Raw genomic sequence first — 23,330 nt, 5'->3', positions numbered from 1 at the left:
ATACAGTTCAGCCTTCCGGGCTGCGGTGGAAAATGGGACCCCTCTTCTTGTTAATTCTGCCATCAGTTTAGGCACGGTCCATGACCTGTAGGTAGGTCCTCCACTCTCGGACTGTAGATCAATGCTCCCATGACAGCTAGGAGTGTCCCCAATTTCCGAGATATTAGACATCTTGCACTGGAACAGTAACAAAAGAGAACTTTGAGCATTGAACTTGTGACCTCACTATGAAAAGGACCGTCACCATGCACCCGCCACCAACCTGATAAGGTGAAGAATCGTAGAAAGACCCTGTCTAAATCAGACCACTCCCCTGAAGACAGGGTGAATTAGTTATAACCACGGCTGGTGCTCTTGAACCCAACCTCTGTGCCTGACCCATGAACCGTAATCGTGAAAGAACCGGAAATGCCCTTAAATTCGAATGGAACCATAATGTGGTATGTGAGGTCCCCATGCGTAGTGCCTGAAGTCGTGTCAGGACTTACTGAGTCTGAAGACGTGACAGACTATGCGAGACCCTTAAGGCGTGTCAGGACTTACTGAGTCTGAAGACGTGCCAGACTATACGTGAAGCTTGAAGCCGTGACAGGACTTATATGTCTGAAGACGTGCCAGACCGTACCCACTGCCTGAAGTCGTGACAGATCTTAATAACTGCAGATGTGACAGCACGTACCCTTGCCTGAAGGCGTGACAGGACTTACATTGAGTCTGTAGACGTGACAGACTTCTTGCTTGATAATAGAACTTTATAGATGCGCAGGTCTTATGCTGTATATGAACGTATACTGAAATAAAAATGTATATATGTTTTTATATACTCCCACCGTTCCCCTTGTCTGTATTCCCCCCCCCTTTTTCTTCTTTTTTTTTTTTTTTACCTTCCAACGAAAATGAAGTGACGAGCCGTATACTCTTACCCACCGACAAGCTTGTAACCTATGAAATGCATCATATTATAGACTAATACTTCCAGCGTAGCCACTATCCTATCTATATGAATATATCCCCACTATGTACCTATCCCCCTCTTTTTTATTATATATATATATATTTTTTTTTATATCACCCCTCCCCCCCCGATAATAATTTTATCATAATATGTACTATATTTTCCCCTTTTTTTTTTACCAACCCCTACTTGCACCAAGCTAAAGCATGCTACAATTTGCCTTATAGTATATATATATTTTCCACATATATTTCCCCCTCTTCCCTCCCCCCTTTGTGTTTTTTGTTTTTTTTATACCCCCTGCCACATGCACAACATAACTACGTACTCCAATTTCTACTTATAATACACATATTGTCCGTGCTGCCCCCCCTACAAAAGAGGCCAGTGTAAAGCATACCCGACCTGACAATATGTACCGAGCTAAGAGAACGTGACGCCGCGGCACCTGATGCACGCCCCCTTGCCGCGGCGCTGATGCCGATATCAATCCCCTGCATGAGCAAGCTTGCCCTCGTTCCCTCTCGCCCCCAACTACCCATGACAGGTTACCGTCCACAGCTTCCCACCCCTGACCCAGCCCCGATCCTACCACAGTCTTCTGAACGCTGCTTCCTGCAATGAACGCGGACACCAGTCTGGCCGTGAAACCGGAAGTGCCTCTCAGCTGAGTAACGCGGCTCTCAGCATTCGCCGTCGAGAACCCTGCCAGGGGGAGGGGGGTTTATATAGGGTAACCAGCCTCCCCTCCCACAAATACGGCAAACATGTTTGCATTACACTAACGCTGCACTCTCCCATGTTCCCCTGTATCCCCACAGCACTTACGAACAAGCTTTAATAGCAGGCAGAGCGGACGGCAGCAGTAACGTCACTCACTGACATCGCGCGCCTGCTCCTCCCACTTTATAAATGAAGCAGGCGGAGAAGACGCGCAACGTCAGTGAGTGACGTTGCTGCTGCCGTCCGCTCTGCCTGCTATTGAAGCTTGTTTGTAAGTGCTGTGGGGATACAGGGGAACATGGGAGAGCGCAGCGTTAGTTAAACTTAATAACAGGAAAAGGATTCATGTTTATAAATATTTCGGTGAGCAGAGGGCCGGTGTATTGGGGGAGACTGTTATGAGGGGGATCTGTGGATGACATAGCAGTGTCATCCACAGATCCTTCCCCCCCCCATAACAGTTCCATCCACAGATCCCCCACCCCATAATAATGCCATTCACAGATCCCCCACCCCATAACAATGCCATCCACAGATCTTCCACCCCATAGCAGTACCATCCACAGATCCCCCATAACAGTGCCGTCCACAGATCCCCCATAACAGTGCCATCCACAGATCCCCATAACAGCACCATCCACAAATCTCCATAACAGCACCATCCACAGATCCCCCATAACAGCACCATCCACAGATCTCCCACCCCATAGCAGTACCATCCACAGGTCCCCCATAACAGTGCCATCCACAGATCCCCCACATGACAGTGCGTCATCCACAGATCCCCCATAATAGTGTCATGCACAGACCACCATTAATTCAAAACCCACCAACAGCACACCTTTTGGTTAAAAATATTTTTTTCCTTATTTTCCTCCTCAAAAACCTAGGTGCGTCTTATAGGCCGGTGCGCCTTATAGGGCGAAAAATACGGTAGATTGCTGTGTGCTATTATCCTAAAAGTAAAAAATTGTCAAGCATAGCTTTTATTTTTCTACAGCAGATTTGGAAATAAGAAAAAGCTTTATTGAGATTTTGTGCAATAGGCAACATAGGGGGACATTTATCAAACCAGACACGTCAGGTTTTTGGTGTAAAAATGTCACACAACATGCTAATTGTGACTTTTAATGCGAAATTTAGGAGACAATCCACTTTTGCGGTGTATGCTTAAGGCCCCTTTCACACAAGCGAGTTTTCCTGCACAGGTGCGATGCTTGAAGTGAACGCATAGCACCCGCACTGAACCCTGACCCATCGCAGCTTTTTCTATATTTTGTGTTTTTCATGCAGCCCTGGCCCCATATAAATAAATGGGGCTTTAGTGAAAAACGCATTGCATCCAGATTTAATCCGGATGCAGTCCGGGTGCAATGCATTATTCACTGGTGGTTGCGAAGACATCAAAACGGATTGCATCCGTGCGGAAAAGGCTGAACAACTAAACGCAATTGCAGACAAAACTGACTGAACTTGCTTGCAAAATGGTGCGAGTTTCACTGAACGCTTCCTGAGCCAATCAGTATTGTTTGTGTGAAAGAGGCTTTAGGCAGAAAAGTGAGATTAGACATGGATTATGTAACATTTACTATCTGTGACACTTAAAATGTTGCAGACAAGTCACATGCTACGCCAGGAAGCCCCTGGTGTATTTTTTAAGATTAGGTCATACAACACAATGTAGGTGCACCAAATACATGAAAACTCTGCCTCATTTCATAGATTTAACCAGACTTAAATGTCGCATGAAAACAATCTCAAATGATAAATGTCCCCTTGTATGTTCATATTTTAGACAATTTCATAGACCTCCTTTTTGTTTTCGCCTACAGTATTTGTTCATAAACTGGACTTATTTTGCCTTTAAAATCTCCACCAAAAACGTTATTTTATAGCAATCAGATATGGTACACAAGTTGTTTTCTTATGTGTCCTTTCTTATAACAGGTCCTTGAAGTCTCCATATAAAACATGTGCTATTTTACCTGAAACCACGAATGTGTAACATTTTTCTACATTGAATTCATGCCCGACAGCCAGCTGGCTTTGCCGAACAGCCGGCTATCAGTCACAGGAGAAGAGGCAGGGAAGGGGGCACGATTACCCTGACTTGAAGCAAGGAGCCCGCTGCCTCCGTGACTTCAAGTCTGACTGGAAAATAGCGCGGACGGAGGATAAAAGAACGTTTTTCATACTTCTGCCTCATCAGAATGCAGTAAGAAAATCATCATTCGAAACTCACTGCCGGCTACTTGAAGGTACTGCGGTTTGGGATGGCTTTTGCCGCTGACAGGTTTAATTTCCAAGCTCAGCTTGCAGGAGAATTATTATAAACCAGAGAGGTATATATGAATTTGACCCTCATACATTCCCAAAAACATTTAGTTAATTTATTTGACTTTTCATTATTTTTTTTGCACTGGAAGTGAAGATAAGAAGCTGGACACAAAACCTTGCTTTTTTTTTTGCAGATATTGTATTTAAAATGTTGGCAACTATTGCGTTAAAGGGAGTCTGCCACCACAAAAACAGGTTTTATATCCCTTATATGGTGTTGTAGGGGCCATCACTCACATACCACACACAACTTTCTTGTGTCAGTCTTAAGCCTTACACGTCAGTGTTTTGGTCAGTGATTTCCATCAGTGATTGTGAGCCAAAACCAGGATTGGAGCCTCCACAGACATAAGTTATAAGGGAAAGATCTGCTCCTGTCATCCTGTCACTGACCAAAACACTGATGTGTGAATGAGGCATTACTGCTGAGAAATTCTAGGGCCTAGACCCACCCCTGATGCACCAAACAGCTCTTTTGCGTATAGAATAAAAGTTGAATTTCTCAGCAGTAATGCCTCATTCACACATCAGTGTTTTGGTCAGTGACAGGATGACAGGAGCAGATCTTTTCCTTATACCTTATGTCTGTGGAGGCTCCAATCCTGGTTTTGGCTCACAATCACTGATGGAAATCACTGACCAAAACACTGACGTGTAAGGCTCTAGGGTAACGAACTAGACAACCAGGAGGAGGTACGGTTTTCCTCATTTATTTTGTGTGCATTTTTAAACTAGATTGCAGTTGATACTGAAAGATATATACTAACATATTAAAATGAGAGCTTTTAAAGAATGCAGATACTATAAAAGCTCATCAGGAATATGTAGCAAAATTTCCAAGACAGTCTGACCATAAATTCCATGCTACTACTGCAGAGGTAAATTTTTCTTGTAATCAATTGCTACATTGAAATGGGTTGTGGCACAAATTTAAGGGGATAACTTGCAGATTGGTGGGGGTGAGACCTCTGAGAACACCAATGATCAGAATGGTGGTGTTTTACCATCATCCTGAATGGAACGTAAGACACAGAATATGTGCCACCACTCCATTCATTTCTATGGGAATTCTGGAAATAGCTGAGTGCTGTACTTTGGCTATTTCTGGCTCTGTCATTAAAATGAATGGAGCAGCGGTGCACATTCTGCATCCTGCGCTCCATTCAGGTTGCTGGTAAAACACCCCCATTCTCCCGATCAGTGGGGGGTCTCTGCTGTTAGATCCCAGGCAATCTGCAAGTTGTCCCCTAAACTATGGATACGGGATACCTTCATTTCGTGGGACAACCCCTATACTTGTTAGTCATTTTTTGTTAAAATTATTTTACAAATTTTAAGTATTGTAAAAATACATTGATTTGTCATTTTATACTAATTACATGTATTGCTATAGGAATATTGACTCATTCTGTAATAATTCTGGACTGATTCATGTAGTCATACATGAAAGATGGAACAGATGACATGGGTCGAAAATGAAGATTTCTTTTTGATAGCGCAGTTAAGTTTTAGTTTACATATGGCGAATGGCGAATAGCCCTGATGGCTTTCAATGGAGCTAATAATGAACTTTTCTGTGCGGAACCTGCAGAAATAAGTAGTATGTACAAAAATCAACATTTTTTTTTTTTGAAGAGCTAGTAAACAGGGTTACAAAAAACACATTTACCTGCATGTGAGGCAGAATGTTTTCAGATTTGATGATTTTTAGAATTTGTGCCAAAATAATTGACAAATCTTGAAAGTGTGTCCTGCTGTATAACAGTCTGCCTGCAAATCAGACGCTGCATTTTCAATGTTTCACATTCCATTAGGGGACTCCTGCACACGAACGTGTGCTGCCTGTTGCCATATTGCGGACAGCATCTCAATCGGGTTGAGGTCAGGACTCTGACTGGGCCACTCCAGAGGGGTATTTTCTTCTGTTTAAGCCATTCTGTTGTTGATTTACTTCTATGCTTTGGGTTGTTGTCCTGTTGCAACACCCATCTTTTATTGAGCTTTAGCTGGTGGACAGATGGCCTTAAGTTCTCCTGCAAAATGTCTTGATAAACTTGGGAATTCATTTTTGCTTCGACGATAGCAATCCGTCCAGGCCCTGACACAGCAAAGCAGCCCCAAACCATGATGCCCCCACCACACTTCACAGTTGGGATGAGGTGTTGATGTTGGTGTGCTGTGCCTTTTTCTCTCCACACATAGTGTTTTGTGTTTCTTCCAAACAACTCAACTTTGGTTTCATCTGTCCGCAGAATATTTTGCCAGTACTGCTGTGGAACATCCAGGTGCTCTTGTGCAAACTGTAAATGTGCAGCAATGTTTTTTTTGAACAGCAGTGGCTTCCTCTGTGGTATCCTCCCATGAAATCCATTCTTGTTTAGTGTTTTACGTATCGTAGATTCGCTAACAGGGATGTTAGCCTATGCCAGAGACTTTTTGTAAGTCTTTAGCTGACACTCTAGGATTTTTCTTCACCTCATTGAGCAGTCTGCGCTGTGCTCTTGCAGTCATCTTTACAGGACAGCCATTCCTAGGGAGAGTAGCAGCAGTGCTGAACTTTCTCCATTTAGAGACAATTTCTCTTACCGAGGACTGATGAACAGCAAGGCTTTTGGAGATACTTTTATAACCCTTTCCAGCTTTATGCAAGTCAACAATTCTTAATCGTAGGTCTGAGAGCTCTTTTGTGCAAGGCATCATTCACATCAGACAAAGCTTCTTGTGAAAAGCAAACCCAGAACTGGTGTGTGTTTTTATAGGGCAGGGCAGCTGTAACCAACCCCTCCAATCTCATCTCATTGATTGGACTCCAGTTGGCTGACACCTCACTCTAATTAGCTCTTGGAGATGTCATTAGTCTAGAGGTTCACATACTTTTTCCACCTGCACTGTGAACGTTTACATGGTGTGTTCAATAAAAACATGGTAACATTTAATTCTTTGTGTGTTATTAGTTTAAGCAGACTGATTGTTTATTGTTGTGACTTAGATGAAGATCAGATCACATTTTATGACCAATTTGTGCAGAAATCCATATCATTCCAAAGGGTTCACATACTTTTTCTTGCAACTGTATATATATATCCTAACTGAGTATAATAATGTGCTTCACAAAATTTCAGAGGAGAAGGGAATCAAATCAAGTACAGGAAGCCGCTTGTCAATACATACAATGTGTAATAAATTGGAAAAACAAGTACACCCATCCCAGTGTACCTCACCTACCCAACACGTTTCGCCCGATGGCTTTGTCAGGGGAATGTCTGTTCAGCTTCTCTCCTCTGGTGTAATGATTCTAGCAGCTCCTGCTAGGGGAATTTCCCACACAGGCTGTGTGTGGAGCTGGCTGTGATTGGTCAAGACTCTTGCCCAGCAACAACAGTTTAACTCTATGCTTTCTGTTGTTTCTGCTTCGTCATTGAGCTTACCTTACATTATATAATGAATCTTAAAGGCATATTATCTTTTCTGCTTCTGTGAACACAATATATATAACAGTTATATGACATCCAAACATGAAGTCACTGTAAATAACTCTGCTTTTGTCTTTAACAAGCATAGGAACTGTATTAAGGTTATTGGCAGGTCTAGCTGTATAAACACACAAGCTATATTAGCAACCTAGGTACTTTAAAGCCAGGACAAGAAGTTCCTAGGATTATAAGTAAGAGACAGACTACAGCTAACTTAAATTCCAGCAGAAGAGAAGACTTTCCTATTCATCCGGCCAAGCATAGCGTTGAGAGAGCTACCACATAGCAGAGCTGAGATTGTTGCAGAAAAGTATTTGCCTGCCAAAGTTCTGCCAATACCTGCTGATGACCAAGATATCGTTTGGAAGCTGTTTGGATTACCAATTTATGCCAAGTAAAAGCAACTGTTCAACGTTACTACAAAGTCTGGACATTTATTGCACTTGTTCATCATCCAAATTCAACTACCCTTTTTGTACTGCTTCAAACCACATCACGTCTGGGATCCACTGATATCCAGGTAGGAACACTGTGACACGTGTACATAACATCTACAGAGACTGTAGGCCACCCTGCACCACTCTGGCACTCCTACCCCTGGGTACCAACATTACCATCTACAAAGGGAGCCTTGAGCTTCCTAAGGGGCAAGGGATACCCCAGTAACACCCGTGGGCCTGTTACACATGTGCTTGGCAGTTGTCTAAGTTGTGGGCAACCTCATTATTGAAATCTATAATGGACGCTTGGTGCGCTTCTAAAGTCTCCAGCCTGGAGTGCATGTCATGGAAGGTATATCAACAGGGAAATAACCAAATAAAGGGAAAACAAACAGAACAATAGACTAGGCCCAAAAGCTAGGGAGAAAGGGTCACGTCCTAGCGATCCCTGAAGCTTTCCCTATACTGCTGTGCACATGTGCATACCGTTATGGTGGATATGCACATGCCCTCGTGCCTACGTCTATATACCCTGGGACAACCCTGAGCATAAGGGAAAGGGGAATAGGCGACCTGCTTCCTCAAGCAGGAGGAAGCAAGCGTCTCCCTAGAGGCCTAGACAAAAGACAACAAGGGAATCAACAGAGAGGACTTATCTTGAGCTGAGCTGGAGCAGACAATCCACAACACATCCAAAGCCCACAGGAATTAACTATAACCCGCACAGGCCACTGGGAGAAGGAGGAATAAATAGCCTTGCTAACAATCAACCTAGTACACCTGAGGGAAGGTGGATCCAGCTCAACTCAAACCAAAACAAAGAGACGATTCAAACATGTGCAGCCAGCCTGGCAGATCTCCGCACATTCACAGGGCAAGGCGTGACAGTACCCCCCCTTCTATGGGTGACCTCCGGACACCCCGGACCAACTTTCTCCGGGTGTGCCCTGTGAAAGGCCCTCACCAGGCGGCTAGCACTAACATCAGAAGCTGGAATCCACATTCTTTCCTCGGGACCGTATCCCTTCCAGTGCACTAGGTACTGGAGGGAACCCAGAAGAACACGTGAGTCGAGAATCCTAGAGATCTCAAACTCTAAATTGCCATCCAACAGGACAGGAGGAGGTGGCAATGGAGATGGTTCCACAGGTTCCACATATTTCTTCAGTAAGGACCTGTGAAACACATTATGGATCTTCCAGGTCTGCGGAAGATCCAGACGGAATGCCACTGGGTGGACCACAGCAGAGATTTTGTAAGGGCCAATAAATCTTGGACCCAGTTTCCAAGATGGTACCTTGAGCTTAATGTTTTTAGTGGACAACCACACCGAATCACCCACACACAGGTCCGGACCAGTCATACGTCTCCTGTCAGCCATCCGTTTATATCTTTCACCCATCTTTTCCAAATTAACTTGGATCTTCCGCCAGATAGATGACAAGGCGGAAGAGAATCTCTCCTCTTCTGGCATCCCAGAAGATCCAGTCCCAGAAAAAGTACCAAACTGTGGGTGAAAACCATATGCGCCAAAAAATAACGACTTATCAGTGGACTCCTGTCTACGGTTATTCAAGGCAAATTCAGCTAAAGACGAGAACGAGGAACAGTCATCCTGGTTCTCGGCAACAAAACACCTCAAATAGGTCTCCAGGTTTTGGTTAGTGCGCTCTGTCTGACCATTCGATTTGGGATGAAAAGCCAAAGAGAAAGATAGTTGAATTCCCAGACGAGAGCAAAACGCCCTCCAAAACCTGGAAACAAATTGCGTCCCCCTATCAGACACCACATCAGAGGGAATGCCATGTAGTTTTACAATGTTATCGATAAAAACCTGAGCGAGAGTTTTGGCATTGGGCAAGCTATTTAAAGGGAGTCTGTCATCAAAGTTTCACCTTTTTAACCCTTCCTATAGCTTTCTAGCAGCCTTACAGTTAATAAAAAAGTTACCTTTATGAGTAATCCTGGACTTATAAAACCGGCAAAAAACAATTAGTAGCATATGCAAATGAGGGCTCGCAAGTGCCCAGGGGCGGCGTTACCCTTGTAGGTGCCCAGCTAGCTCAGCCTTATTGTCGCTTCCCCCGCCCATCCTTTCCCTCTGACCGCCCATCTACTTACTTCTTGTCTCGCCGAGATCCCGCGCCTGCGCACTCAGTCCGTCGGCCGGCGCATGTGCACTGCTTCGGGCCGTTAGCCGGCGCATGCGCATTAATTACTGTGATGCCGTACAAGGAATGGGCATCGCAGTGCGCATGCGCCGGCCTACGGACTGAGTGCACAGGCGCGGGATCTCGGCGAAACAAGAAGTAAGTAGATGGGCGGTCAGAGGGAAAGGATGGGCGGGGGGAATCGACAATAAGGCTGAGCTAGCTGGGCACCTACGAGGGTAACGCCGCCCCTGGGCACTTGCGAGCCCTCATTTGCATATGCTACTAAGTTGTTTTTTGCCGGTTTTATAAGTCCAGGATTGCTCATAAAGGTAACGTTTTTATTAACTGTAAGGCTGCTAGAAAGCTATGGGAAGGGTTAAAAAGGTGAAACTTTGATGACAGACTCCTTTTAACGATATAAAGTGAGCCATCTTACTGAAGCGGTTCACTGCCACCAAAATCATAGTTTTCCCAGAGGAACTTGGTAAATCTGTAATAAAGTCCATGGACAAATGCGTCCAAGGACGAAACGGGATGGACAAAGGAAGAACCTGAAGGCCTAGTGTGAGCCACCTTCGCCCGTGCAAAGGTCTCACAGGCTGCCACATAACCCTCCACACCCTTGCGCAACCCTGGCCACCAGAATCTCCGGGAAATAAGATCTATGGTGGATTTGCTTCCAGGATGTCCCGCAAGGACCGTATCATGATGTTCCTTGAACACCTTGTATCGCAGTTCAGCAGGAACAAACTTGCCTGGAGGACAGGAATCAGGAGCCTCCTCCTGGGCCAGCAACACCTCCATCTCCAACTCGGGGTACAGAGCAGAAACCACCACCCCATCAGCCAAAATCGGAGCGGGATCCTCCGAATCACTCCCCCCAGGAAAACTTTGTGACAACGCATCTGCCTTGACGTTTTTAACCCCAGGGCGAAAGGTGACCACAAAATTGAACCTAGTAAAAAACAGTGACCACCTAGCCTGTCTAGGATTCAGCCAAATTCTTGTGGTCAGTATATACCGTAATAAGATGAGTAGCCCCTTTCAACCAGTGACGCCATTCTTCAAAGGCCAATTTAATGGCCAGTAATTCTCTATCTCCTACATCATAATTTCTTTCAGCAGCGGAGAGTATTTTGGAGAAAAAAAGCACACGAATGCCATTTGCTAGGGGTTGGACCCAGCAACAGAACTGCTCCGACCCCCACTTCTGATACATCAACCTCTCCGACGAACGGTTGAGACACATCAGGTTGCATCAGAATGGAAGCAGACGCAAAACATTTCTTAATAGCAGAAAAGGCCTGTAATGCCTCATCCGACCAGAGAGAGAAGTCGGCGCCTTTTTTTGTCATATCTGTCAAAGGTTTTACAATGGTGGAATAATTCAAGATGAATTTTCTGTAGTAATTGGTAAAACCCAAAAACCGCATCAGAGCTTTGTGATTCTCAGGCCGGTCCCATTCCAGTACCGCCCAGACCTTTTCGGGGTCCATACGAAAACCAGAGTCAGAAAGCAGGTATCCCAAAAACGGTAGCTCCTGGACAGCAAATACACATTTTTCCAATTTTGCATACAACTTTATTCTCTGGGGTGGTACAATTATAGAAAATATTCTTGCATCGCCGCATCCCAAGACCACTAATTTTTTTTAAATTATTTCTATGGGCCTGTGTGAGGGCTTTTTGCAGGACAACTTGTAGTTTTTATTAGTATCATTTTGAGGTATATAACACTTTTTGATCACTTTTTATTCCATTTTTTTTGGTAGCGACTAAGCAAAAAGCAGCAATTCTGGTATTATGGCTGTGATTAGAAAAGGTGGCTCCACTCTTCAGAAACAAAATGGGTGAGGTGCTATTTGGATCACCCTATCCAATGGTATAAGTAATAGTGAGTAAAAGGTCTAGCAGGCACTCTCTATATGGAATATAGCTGAACACTGTGGTATAATATACTAGTTTATTACAGATATTGGTTAATGTACATAAATGCATATGACTATGGCATATATTTATGCTAAACTGTACTGATTGGGCGCCCAATATAAAATGACATTAAAAAAAAGCATATAAGCAATAATGAAAAAGATACAATGGTGAAAAAAAAAATTTGGATATAAAATGTAAAAATATTAAATGATTCTCCCAAATAAGACTCGCTGGTATTGCGCAGTATGTATGCCACTAAGGGCAAGTGATCATGGGTTGATGTTAGCAGCGTGATGTCAGTATTGTAGCTGACAGGCTAAATGAGCGTAGTGCCTGCGCTGCAAATGCTAGACTTATACCAGTGTTCTCAGTCATTATGAAAGTCCAGATTAGGAACGCTGGTATGAGGAAACAATGTGTCGTCTTTTTAACAAAGTCTCAAAAGCTTCAATATTGTGATATTGTTTCCCAGACGTAGAACATAGATTTCAACCTTGTATTTTATATGTGATAAATCATATCATATGAATACAGGCTACTTGTGCAGGAAATGGAGCTCCAAGGCCTCAGTGCAGCATCCCGCACTGTCAGTAGCCTGGAGTGCACTTACCCTACCAGTATGGGCTGAGGTATGCAGTTGTCTGTATGGCAGCTGTAGTCTCTGGCTCTTGGCGTCTAACGTGGATACCTGATGTCTCGCGTAGCTAGGTCGATATGACGAGGTTCGCGTTAGGGGTCACTGATGAAGGGACCGTGCGTTGTCCTGAAACGCGTATGAGGACGTGGAGGATACTGGAAAGTCATAAGACTTACATACAAAGATCGAACTAGATCGAATGACTACAGATTTCTTCATACAAGCGCTTCTATAGGCAATCCGATTCAAACAGCAGCCGGCAAATCCGAGTCCGATCACATGACCCCTGACGCGAACCTCGTCATATCGACCTAGCTACACGAGACATCAGGTATCCACGTGGGACGCCAAGAGCCGGAGACTACAGCTGCCATACAGACGGACTGCATACCTCAGCCCATACTGGTAGGGTAAGTGCACTCCAGGCTATTGACAGTGCGGGACGCCTCACCAAGGCCTTGGAGCTCCATTTCCTGCACAAGTATTTTTTTTCACCATTGTATCTTTTTCACTATTGCTTATATGCAGTTCTTTTATGTAATTTTATATTAGGCGCCCAATCAGTACAGTTTAGCATAATTATATGCCATAAAGTCATATGCATTTATGTACATTAACCAATATCTGTAATAAACTAGATTATTATACCACAGTGTTCAGCTATATTCCATATAGAGAGTGCCTGCTAGACCTTTTACTCACAATTCTGCTATTATATTGTTGTTGTTTTTTTACAGCGTTCACCATACAGAATAATTTACATGCCATTTGCATAGTGCGGGTTGTTGCAGACGCAGCAATTCCAAATATGTGGAGATTTTACTATTTCCATTGAAAAGCGTTTTTTTTTATTTTTCTTTAATAATTTTTTTCCTTTACTTTCTTTTAACCATTTATCAGTCACACAAGAGCACTATAACAGGCAATCTTTTGATCGCTTCTAAAACACATTGCATTATTCCTGTAGTGCAATGCATTTTAATGTCAGTGCTATATTGAAACTCAGCAGCGGTCTGTGCCAGAGAGGCATCAGCACCCTGCAATCTCATTTGCAGGGTGCTGATGGGAGACAGGGAGTCCACTTCCTCTGTAACCACTTACACGCGGTGGACGCCATTGCCCACGTCATGTAAGGGGTTAAAAAGCCCAGATCGGTCAGAGCAGGAGTACGGCTCTCATGTGAGGGTTAAGTCCCTGCACTCTGCTGCACCGTGACCACCTTAAAAAGGCGTATTTGTTGGGGTGGAGTTTCATAGCTGAGCTGCATGCACGTCACTCGCTGAGCTCTGCTGCTAGCCAGTCCTAACCGGGCCATTTATTAGCTCCTACACCACCTAAATATGGGCAAAACTTCTAGAGACAGGTCCAGGGACCTGCAAGGAGCCTCAAAACCGACTCAAGGAGAGATCGAGCGTTTCATGAGGAAGACCCCTGCTGCCAGAGCATATGAAACCTGCAAGATGGCGCCGACCAAGCAGAGAGCTGCGCACACAGATGCGGCAGAGGATTCCGAGGCTGATGGAGGGAGCGAGGCAGAGGATACAGCAGTGGCAAGTGAAGATCAGAAGATATCAAAATCCTTTCTGAAAGACCTGCTGGCCCAGTCACTGGAACCTCTGGTACGTGAACTTAAGGAGATAAAACAGGACTTAAGACGTATGTACTGTCACGCCTTGCCCTGTGAATGTGCGGAGATCTGCCAGGCTGGCTGCACATGTTTGAATCGTCTCTTTGTTTTGGTTTGAGTTGAGCTGGCTCCACCTTCCCTCAGGTGTACTGGGTTGATTGTTAGCGAGGCTATTTATTCCTCCTTTTCCCAGTGGCCTGTGCGGGTTATAGTTCATTCCGGTGGGCTTTGGATGTGTTGTGGATTGTCTGCTCCAGCTCAGCTCAAGATAAGTCCACTCTCTTTCTTCCCTTGTTGTCTTTTGTCTAGGCTTCTAGGGAGACGCTTGCTTCCTCCTGCTTGAGGAAGCAGGTCGCCTCTTCCCCTTTCCCTTCTGCTCAGGGTTGTCCCAGGGTATATAGATGTAGGCACAAGGGCATGTGCATATCCACCATAAGGGTATGCACATGTGCACAGCAGTATAGGGAAAGCTTCAGGGGTCGCTAGGAGGAGACCCTTTCTCCCTAGCTTTTGGGCCTAGTCTATTGTTCTGTTTGTTTTCCCTGTGTTTGGTTATTTCCCTGCTGATATATCTTCCGTGACATTATAACCCACCATAAAATATCCCTGCTGTTTGTGAAATGTAGGCTATGGATGCTTTGGCTGATCGCATGCAGGGATTATCTCTGGAGGATGCTGACCTCTGTAGTTCTGTTGCACGGTGTCAGAATGCTCTGGCGTCTGGCGCCGTTGGAGGAAAACAGGTATGCTTAGAGCCTAAAGTCGCTCTCCCTGATAGGTTCTCAGGGGGTGGTGATGACTTTATTCGGTTCAGGGAGTCCTGCAGGTCGTATTTTATTTTTGTCTGCGGCCGATGTCATCTGGTGACGAGAATCAAAGAGTGGGGATCATTATATCGCTGCTCAAAGGGGACACGCAGTCCTGGGCTTTTTCTCTGCCGACCAGTTCACCATCCCTCCAGTCGGTGGATGAATTTTTCTAGAGCCTTGGGCTTGATTTATGATGACCCAGACCGCGTCTCTATGGCTGAATCGAAGCTGCGCAGTTTGTTACAGGGAGAACGTATTGTGCAGAATTTAGAAGATGGGCAACTGACTCGGGGTGGAATGATTCTGCACTCTGGAATCAGTTTTGTCAGGGGCTATCTGAAAGGTTGAAAGAGGCCCTTGCTTTTCATGAGTATCCCGATTCATTGGAGACGGCCATGTCTTTGGCAGTGCGGCTTGATAGACGTCTTAGAGAAAGGTATAAGATTCCTGTCGAGTGGAGGGTCCCGTCTGTAAGTGGATCCGTCCCACCTAGTCCCCGGGGTGATATGACTTTTGAATTTGGGGCAGGAGAGGAGCCTATGCAGTTGGGCCAGGTTTCCTTTCGCTCAGGTGATAGGAACTTTAGTAAGCTGAATAAGCTATGTTACTACTGTGGTAAAAAAAAAGGTCATTTTATTTATGGGTGTCCTTTTGTTAAACCTCAAAACGGTAATGAAAAACTACGGAGGTATTCACATAAAGAGAAAGAAAAAACCTCCCTGACTCTTGGTAGTGTGAATGGGGAGTCTGAGCAAGCTAATATGCATTCTCCCTGCAATACCCATTTTCTCCTGCCTGCCATGGTGGCGCTAGACTCAATTTTGATTTTGAGGTATTTGTTGACAGTGGGCCGGGGGTAAACCTTATTGACTTTCATTTTCTCCAAAATTTTGGTTTTAGAACTAGCGCATTAGAAAAGGTAATACCAGTGTTTGCTATTGATTCCTCCCCTCTCTCACAAAAGAGTCTTACTCATATTGTTCATGACATTCAGTTAAGGATGGGTGATTCACATGTTGAGTCCATTTCTTGTTTTGTTATGAGGGGCTTGCCTGCTCCGATGGTTCTAGGTTTACCATGGTTGGTAAAGCATAACCCTACTATTGACTGGCGAACAAGACAAATCAGTAGCTGGAGTGAATTTTGTACGGACAACTGTCTCTGTGCTTCTATCTCAGGGGTGTCAACTACGGTCCTATCTCAGTTTCTCTCACATTTTTCGGACGTATTCTCGGAGGGTGGAGCTCAGGAGCTGCCCCCCATCGAGAATATGATTGTCCGGTCAATCTCATCCCTGGAGCTAAACTGCCAAAATCTCAGCTATACAACCTTTCCCAACCCGAAAGAGAGGCTATGCGGAAGTATATTGCCGAGAGTTTGGCAAAGGGACATATTAGGCCATCCAAGTCCCCTGTCGCCGCCGGATTCTTTTTTGTAAAAAAGAAAAATGGATCACTTAGACCGTGTTTGGATTTCCGGGATTTAAATCTTATTACGGTCCGTGATCCGTATCCCCTTCCTTTGATTTCTGATCTATTTGATCAAATTGTCGAAGCCAAGATGTTCTCCAAGTTGGATTTAAGAGGAGCCTATAATTTGATCAGAATAAAGGAAGGAGATGAGTGGAATACAGCCTTCAATACACCCGAAGGTCATTTTGAGAATCTTGTCATGCCCTTTGGTTTAACTAATGCGCCAGCGGTCTTTCAGTGATTTGTCAATGATATTTTCCATCATTTAGTGGGAAGGTTTGTTGTTATTTATCTTGATGACATACTAATTTACTCACCTGATTTGGAGACCCATCAGGATCACGTGGGACAGGTGTTGTCAATCCTTCGGGAGAATAAATTATCATGTTATTAATGGTGAAAAATGAATCCTGCTAAATTTATAACATAAAAACACAGTGGCAGTATCCCCCTCCCAATAAAGTTAATAAACGTTAATCAGTAAGTTATGGCAAAAACTCTTGTTGTTGCTTTGATTCATTCTCGTCTTGACTACTGTAACTCACTACTAATCGGTCTCCCTCTCACTAAACTCTCCCCCTTCAGTCTGTCCTAAATGCTGCAGCCAGGCTCATCTATCTATCCACCCGCTATACTAATGCTACTATCCTGTGCCAGTCACATCAATGGTTGCCCATCTACCACAGTATACAGTTCAAACTTCTCACCCTCACCTACAAAGCTCTCCACAGTCCTGCACTTCCATAAATCTCCTCCGTCATTTCCGTCTACCACCCTACCCATGGTCTCCGTTCTGTTAGTGACCTAAGATCAACATCCTCCATAATTCGTACCTCTCACTCCCGTCTTCAAGACTTTTCTTGAACTGCACCTACTCTCTGGAAAGCTCTGCCCTGGAATATAAGGATAAAGGCTTGTTCACACGACCGTCTGCTGCCCATGCTGTGGACCGCAAGTTGCGGTCCCCAATGCATGCGCACCGACCGCGGGGCAGCCACATGCGGATCCATTCGCTTGAATGGGTCCGTGATCCGTCCGTTCCGCAAAAAGATAGAGCAAGTTCTATCTTTTTGCGGTGCGGAGGCACGGAACAGAACCCCACGGAAGCACTGCATTTCCAGATCAAGTGAATGGGTCCACATCCGTTATGCGAAATGCACACGGCTGGTGCCCCATGTATTGCGGACCTGCCGTATGCAGGCTGCAATACGACAACGGAGGGGCAACAGACGTGTGAACAAGCCCTAATTCCCAGCTTCCCTACCTTCAAATGTGCCTTAAAAACACATCTTTTCAGGCAGGCTTATCAAGCTTCCTAAAATGACTGTTCCCCTAGTAGCCCCCGCCCCAACTCTTCAGACCTGAACTCGATCTTCTAACAGTCCACACACCTGATGCAAATCGGCCTACACCACTGCTTTCAGTACAGTAATGGCTCGACTACTACAGATTGTGAGCAGGGCCCTCATTCCTATTGTTTCAGTTGTAAATTAGCCAGTTACGTTGTGACGTCTTTTGTTTTGTACACGAACCCTCTGAATTTGTAAAGCGCTGTGGAATATGGTGGTGCTATATAAAAAAATATTATTATGTGTACGAATGAAGGCGACGATGAAAAAAAATTGCTTGATCAGTAAGGTCCAAAATAGGCTGGTCACTAAGGGGTTAAATAATTGCTAGGAATAAAAATAAACATAAAAGAGGCTTATTACGCACTAGTTACCTATACTATGACACACTGTATTTATGTAGAAGTGTTACTGCACATAATGAGCGGGTCCTTACAATGAGATTTAGCCAAGTCACTGTGAAGCAGCTAAATACTATCGCAGTTCAGAAGTTGACCAATAGGGGGCAGAAACGGTCCCTACAAATGATGGAAAATAGCCAGCTTCGGTACAGTCAGCTATTTCCTATCGCTGGTAAGGACCAGGTCCTTATGTGAGCGGGCCAGACACTACTTCAGTTCATGACCTGACCATTGGGGGGCAAAAAGGCCCTTACAATTGATGGGAAAAAGCTCACACTGAGTCGGCTATTTCCCACCACTAATAAGGACTAGGTCCTTACAGAGAACGGGATTTAGTCACCACAACAATAAAAAGCATGTACCACTGCCTTCTTCCCCTAATATTGCCGCCCACCTCTGACTCAGCTTTTTACTAATTCCCCGGAAGTCGTGAACCTTTACTTCCAGTCCTTGGGTTCCACACGAAAGTGAAGCAGAGCACGCCCCTCGCTGGTGATTGGTCGGGGCAGCAGCCTATGATGCCGTTTTAGTCTGTACCGTTCTGTTGTACTTGTGGATTAGGACCTTCCAGAGCTGAATGACAGCAGAAGCTGTATAGCACAAGGTGTCCTCAGCAATGGACGGCGGCAGCCATTTTCATGTGGTCTAGCTGATAAACTGTGAGAAGTGTTCCACTGCTGGAATTAGAGGGCAGCCAAATTGATCCATGGTTGCAGGTGCCAACCCTGCCCTTTCCCTGCCGTTACTGAGCAGATGTGCATAGTTTCTCCTGCTGTCACCTGACAGAGGTAGTATTTCTATTTTCTCTACTCTAGGAAATTATTGCAGGGTTGGGGTCCCAGGAAGTAGTTATACATGGAGGATTATGACTTAACCATTTTGTCAGTAAATAATAAATTATCCACATCTTGAAGAAATATTAAAGTTTATTAGTGGAATATAATTGGCCACGGTGCCTAATGTTACCTGCACTTATTACATTAAAACTCCATTGTTAAAACCAAACAATTAATATATATGAAAAACCAACAACAATTAGTCCGCCCACAAGGGTGACTTTACCCTTTACCCCATACTTCGCACCGTGACATTTCTAAGGGATAAAAGAGGATGGGGGGCGGGGTTTAAAGGGGGTTTCTTCACTGCCACTTACTTGAGTGCGCAGTAACAGTCTTTTCTCTTCTTTTATTGGTACCTTCACGTGATCATCCTTTGCTGTGTCCTCCAATCAAGTTCTTCCAGTGGTGTCTTCTGCCAGTACCATCCCCATCTGATTCCAGGTGAGTAATAAAATTAACTGTATATAAATAGTGGGTTCATGACACCATGTTCCCCCTATTTGCATCCACAATAGTCATGGTGTCATATAACCCTTAACCATTTTGTCAGTAAATAATAAATTAGCCACATCTTGAAGAAATATTAAAGTTTATTAGTGGAATATAATTGGCCACAGTGCCTAATGTTACCTGTACTTATTACATTAAAACTCCATTGTTAAAACCAAACAATTAATATATATGAAAAACCAACAACAATTAGACCGCCCACAAGGGCGAAATTATCCCACACTGCCATATAGCGAAGCTGAATGGCTAAAAGGCACCAACCACCTTCAATCACATTTTGGAATCCAACATTGAGTATATCTAAACCAATTTCAGATAGTATATGTCCAGAATCATCATATAATCCACTGACAGATCCTTCCAACTCTACATGTCTGTAAGTTTCACCTTTAATCGATCCTATGAATTTTTCTATACTCTTGTTAATACGGATTTTGATCTTTTCCATGAAGATCGTGTTTTTTCCTCTCCAAGCCCATCTGGGTGTTATTTCTGAAAAAGTTATCTTAGTTTTTGGCAATTGAACGTGTATTTCTTCCAACTTATTTTTTGACTCTTTTATTTCATCATGTGTTTTTAACCTACCCATGTCAAAAGAACCAGCATGTATAATCATCAGGTTAGGTAACGGCCATATTTTTGATACGAATATACATTCTGAGAAAATGTTTTTCGCATTCCAACAGTACTTTTCCAAAATATTTTAATCTTGTCGAAGCCTAAGGCCTCTTTCACACTTGCGTTGTTGGGATCCGGCATGCACTTCCGTTGCCGGAGGTGCCTGCCGGATCCGGAAAAACGCAAGTGTACTGAAAGCATTTGAAGACGGAACCGTCTTCCAAATGCTTTCAGTGTTACTATGGCACCCAGGACGCTATTAAAGTCCTGGTTGCCATAGTAGGAGCGGGGAGCGGGGGAGCGGTATACTTACAGTCCGTGCGGCTCCCGGGGCGCTCCAGAATGACGTCAGAGCGCCCCATGCGCATGGATGACGTGATCACATGGATCACGTGATCCATGCGCTTGGGGCGCCCTGACGTCACTCTGGAGCGCCCGGGGAGCCGCACGGACGGTGAGTACACTGCTCCCCCGCTCCCCACTACACTTACCATGGCTGTCAGGACTTTAGCGTCCCGGCAGCCATGGTAACCACTCTGAAAAAGCTAAATGTCGGCTCCGGCAATGCGCCGAAACGACGTTTAGCTTAAGGCCGGATCCGGATCAATGCCTTCCAATGGGCATTAATTCCGGATCCGGCCTTGCGGCAAGTGTTCCGGATTTTTGGCCGGAGCAAAAAGCGCAGCATGCTGCGGTATTTTCTCCGGCCAACAAACGTTCCGTACCGGAACTGAAGACATCCTGATGCATCCTGAACGGATTACTCTCCATTCAGAATGCATTAGGATAATCCTGATCAGGATTCTTCCGGCATAGAGCCCCGACGACGGAACTCTATGCCGGAAGACAATAGCGCAGGTGTGAAAGAGCCCTAAGTCTGATTTAAATTTTAAAAATAATTCAGATGATATTCACTGAATCTGGAGAGAAATAATAATAATAAATCGGGTCTAATATACAATTTATATCTATTTGAGGTTCATCTCCCTATTTTCTTTATCTTTTTTTCTTTTAAACCAATTTTTGATGCCAAAGTAGCTGCTCCAATTCGGAATGACATTTTTTCATTTTGTAAACCAGCTTTGTTTTTACATTCAAGTTGTACTGGAATTTTGTTAAAGGTGAATTATTAGAATGAACAAACAGAAGGCCTTGAATGTAAAATTTTACCATTAGGCCTCTTGCACACGACCGTAAACCCTCATATGATATTATGAGTGCGGGACAATAGTCCCGCGGGCGGCCCGACGTGCACAGCATCATTGTAATCGATCAATGCCGCTCCGGGACATATGGCCCGCTCACGGACCGTATGTTTTGGAGGGCATACGGTCGTGTGCAAGAGGCCTTAACCATTCTTTCATGGTTTAAAAGAGTAGATGAAGTGAATTCATTTAACCTTATCCAATTGCCAATTCCCTTACATCCTACCTGCAGCACAGACGGGGTTAACTGCCCCCTGTGGACTGGTAGGACCGGCGGAATTTTTAATGAGCCCAAGAACCAATAACAAAGTTCCCACTCCCTCAAAAGGAGGGAACTACCCCCCCAGCCACCGTGTTTTTTTCTGTCCTTTTTGACAGGTGGACTGGCGTGTAGCTCCCCCCTTCTTTTTCTTTTGGTTTGGGGGAGCAAAGAATTGGGGGGATATGAAATATATCTTTCCCCTCGTATTTATTTATATCTAGGGCTTTGCGATTGCCCTTTTCTTCTGGCCCGTCCTCCCCTCCTGTCTGGCATGCGAGGGGTGCCCTCTCGAGCAGGTTTTCTTTTTTCCTAACCTGTTTTACCTTAGCCTGTCCAGGGGATCTCCGGCGGTTACGGTCCCCTCGTCGCTCTCTTGTGCGGGCGCTGGCTGAGGGATTCTCGCCGCCGCATTCCCTGGATGACGTCACCAGCGACGTCACTTCTGTATGGCTCCTCCTCGCCGGCAGCCAAGGCTGCCGGCGCATAGTGCTAGTAGGGGTGAGGGGGAAGGATTAAATGACCTTTTTTCTTTTTTTAGGCAGGGATATTATTAGATCCCCTGTTTCAATGGGGAATGACATCCCCGGGGAAAAAATAAATAAAAAAGAGATAGGAGGGAAAGTAGGCAGCTGCATCAACTGTGTTCATTTGCCAGCGATAATTCTGCCCTAGGGCAGACCCTTACGCCTCCTTATAAGCCCTCAGTTGCCTTTACTCAGTCTCTGGTTGTGCAGCTACTTAAGCAAGCCTCCAGAGCCCTATTGCTGAGAGAGAATTTTCTAGTTCTCATTGTGATACTGAAACCTTGGAGCTTCGTTCCAGCTTGGTGGGCTTATTCTTAAGGTGGTGTTTTGTTTTCTTATTGCTGAATAAGATTTTTTTTTTTTAACAAAGATGTTTATTAGTATTGTGTCATGATCTTAAAAAGATAACAATACAGTGTCATCCAACATACAGTAAAGTTACACTTCCATAGTCTTCTATAACATACATATTAGGTGACATATCCTAGTTCAGAGCTGACAACACAATACTATGCATTTTTACACTCTTTTTTCCCTCCTTTCCTTCTCCCTCCCCCCCCCCATGTAATCCAACAAATAATAATAACAGATCAAGCATACCTGACAAGAATAAACACATCTCTCTGAGCACTATCTTGTTCGCCATCACCATTAATTCCCTTTTCCTGGCACCCCTTTGTCTCCTCCTGCTTGTCTCGTCATATATCTCTACCGATCACAGATTTTAAGCCTACCTAGCCGTCCTTTGATGTCTTCCTGCAGGTACCAAGTTGTTAGGATAAATGGTCTCATGATCCTAGCTGATTCTGCCTCCTCCATGTAGTTTAACATGAATTTTTTCCATATCTTGTACAATTTCTTCCCAGCCGTTTCCTTTCTACCTACTGCTTCTAGCCACTCCAAGTGGAGCATATGTCTCAGACGTCTCAAGAATTCTGCCTTTGATGGTACCTCTGCTTCAAGCCATGAAGACAACAAACATCTCTTAGCTTCCAGAACTATCCTATGTCCCATTGCTGTGAGGCCCTTATTCTGCCCGTTTTCACCTTCATTCGACTCCATCT

This window comes from Bufo bufo, chromosome 6 (genome assembly GCF_905171765.1).
Source record: "Bufo bufo chromosome 6, aBufBuf1.1, whole genome shotgun sequence".
Taxonomy (NCBI): domain Eukaryota; kingdom Metazoa; phylum Chordata; class Amphibia; order Anura; family Bufonidae; genus Bufo; species Bufo bufo.
Note: the sequence above shows the minus strand (reverse complement) of the source record.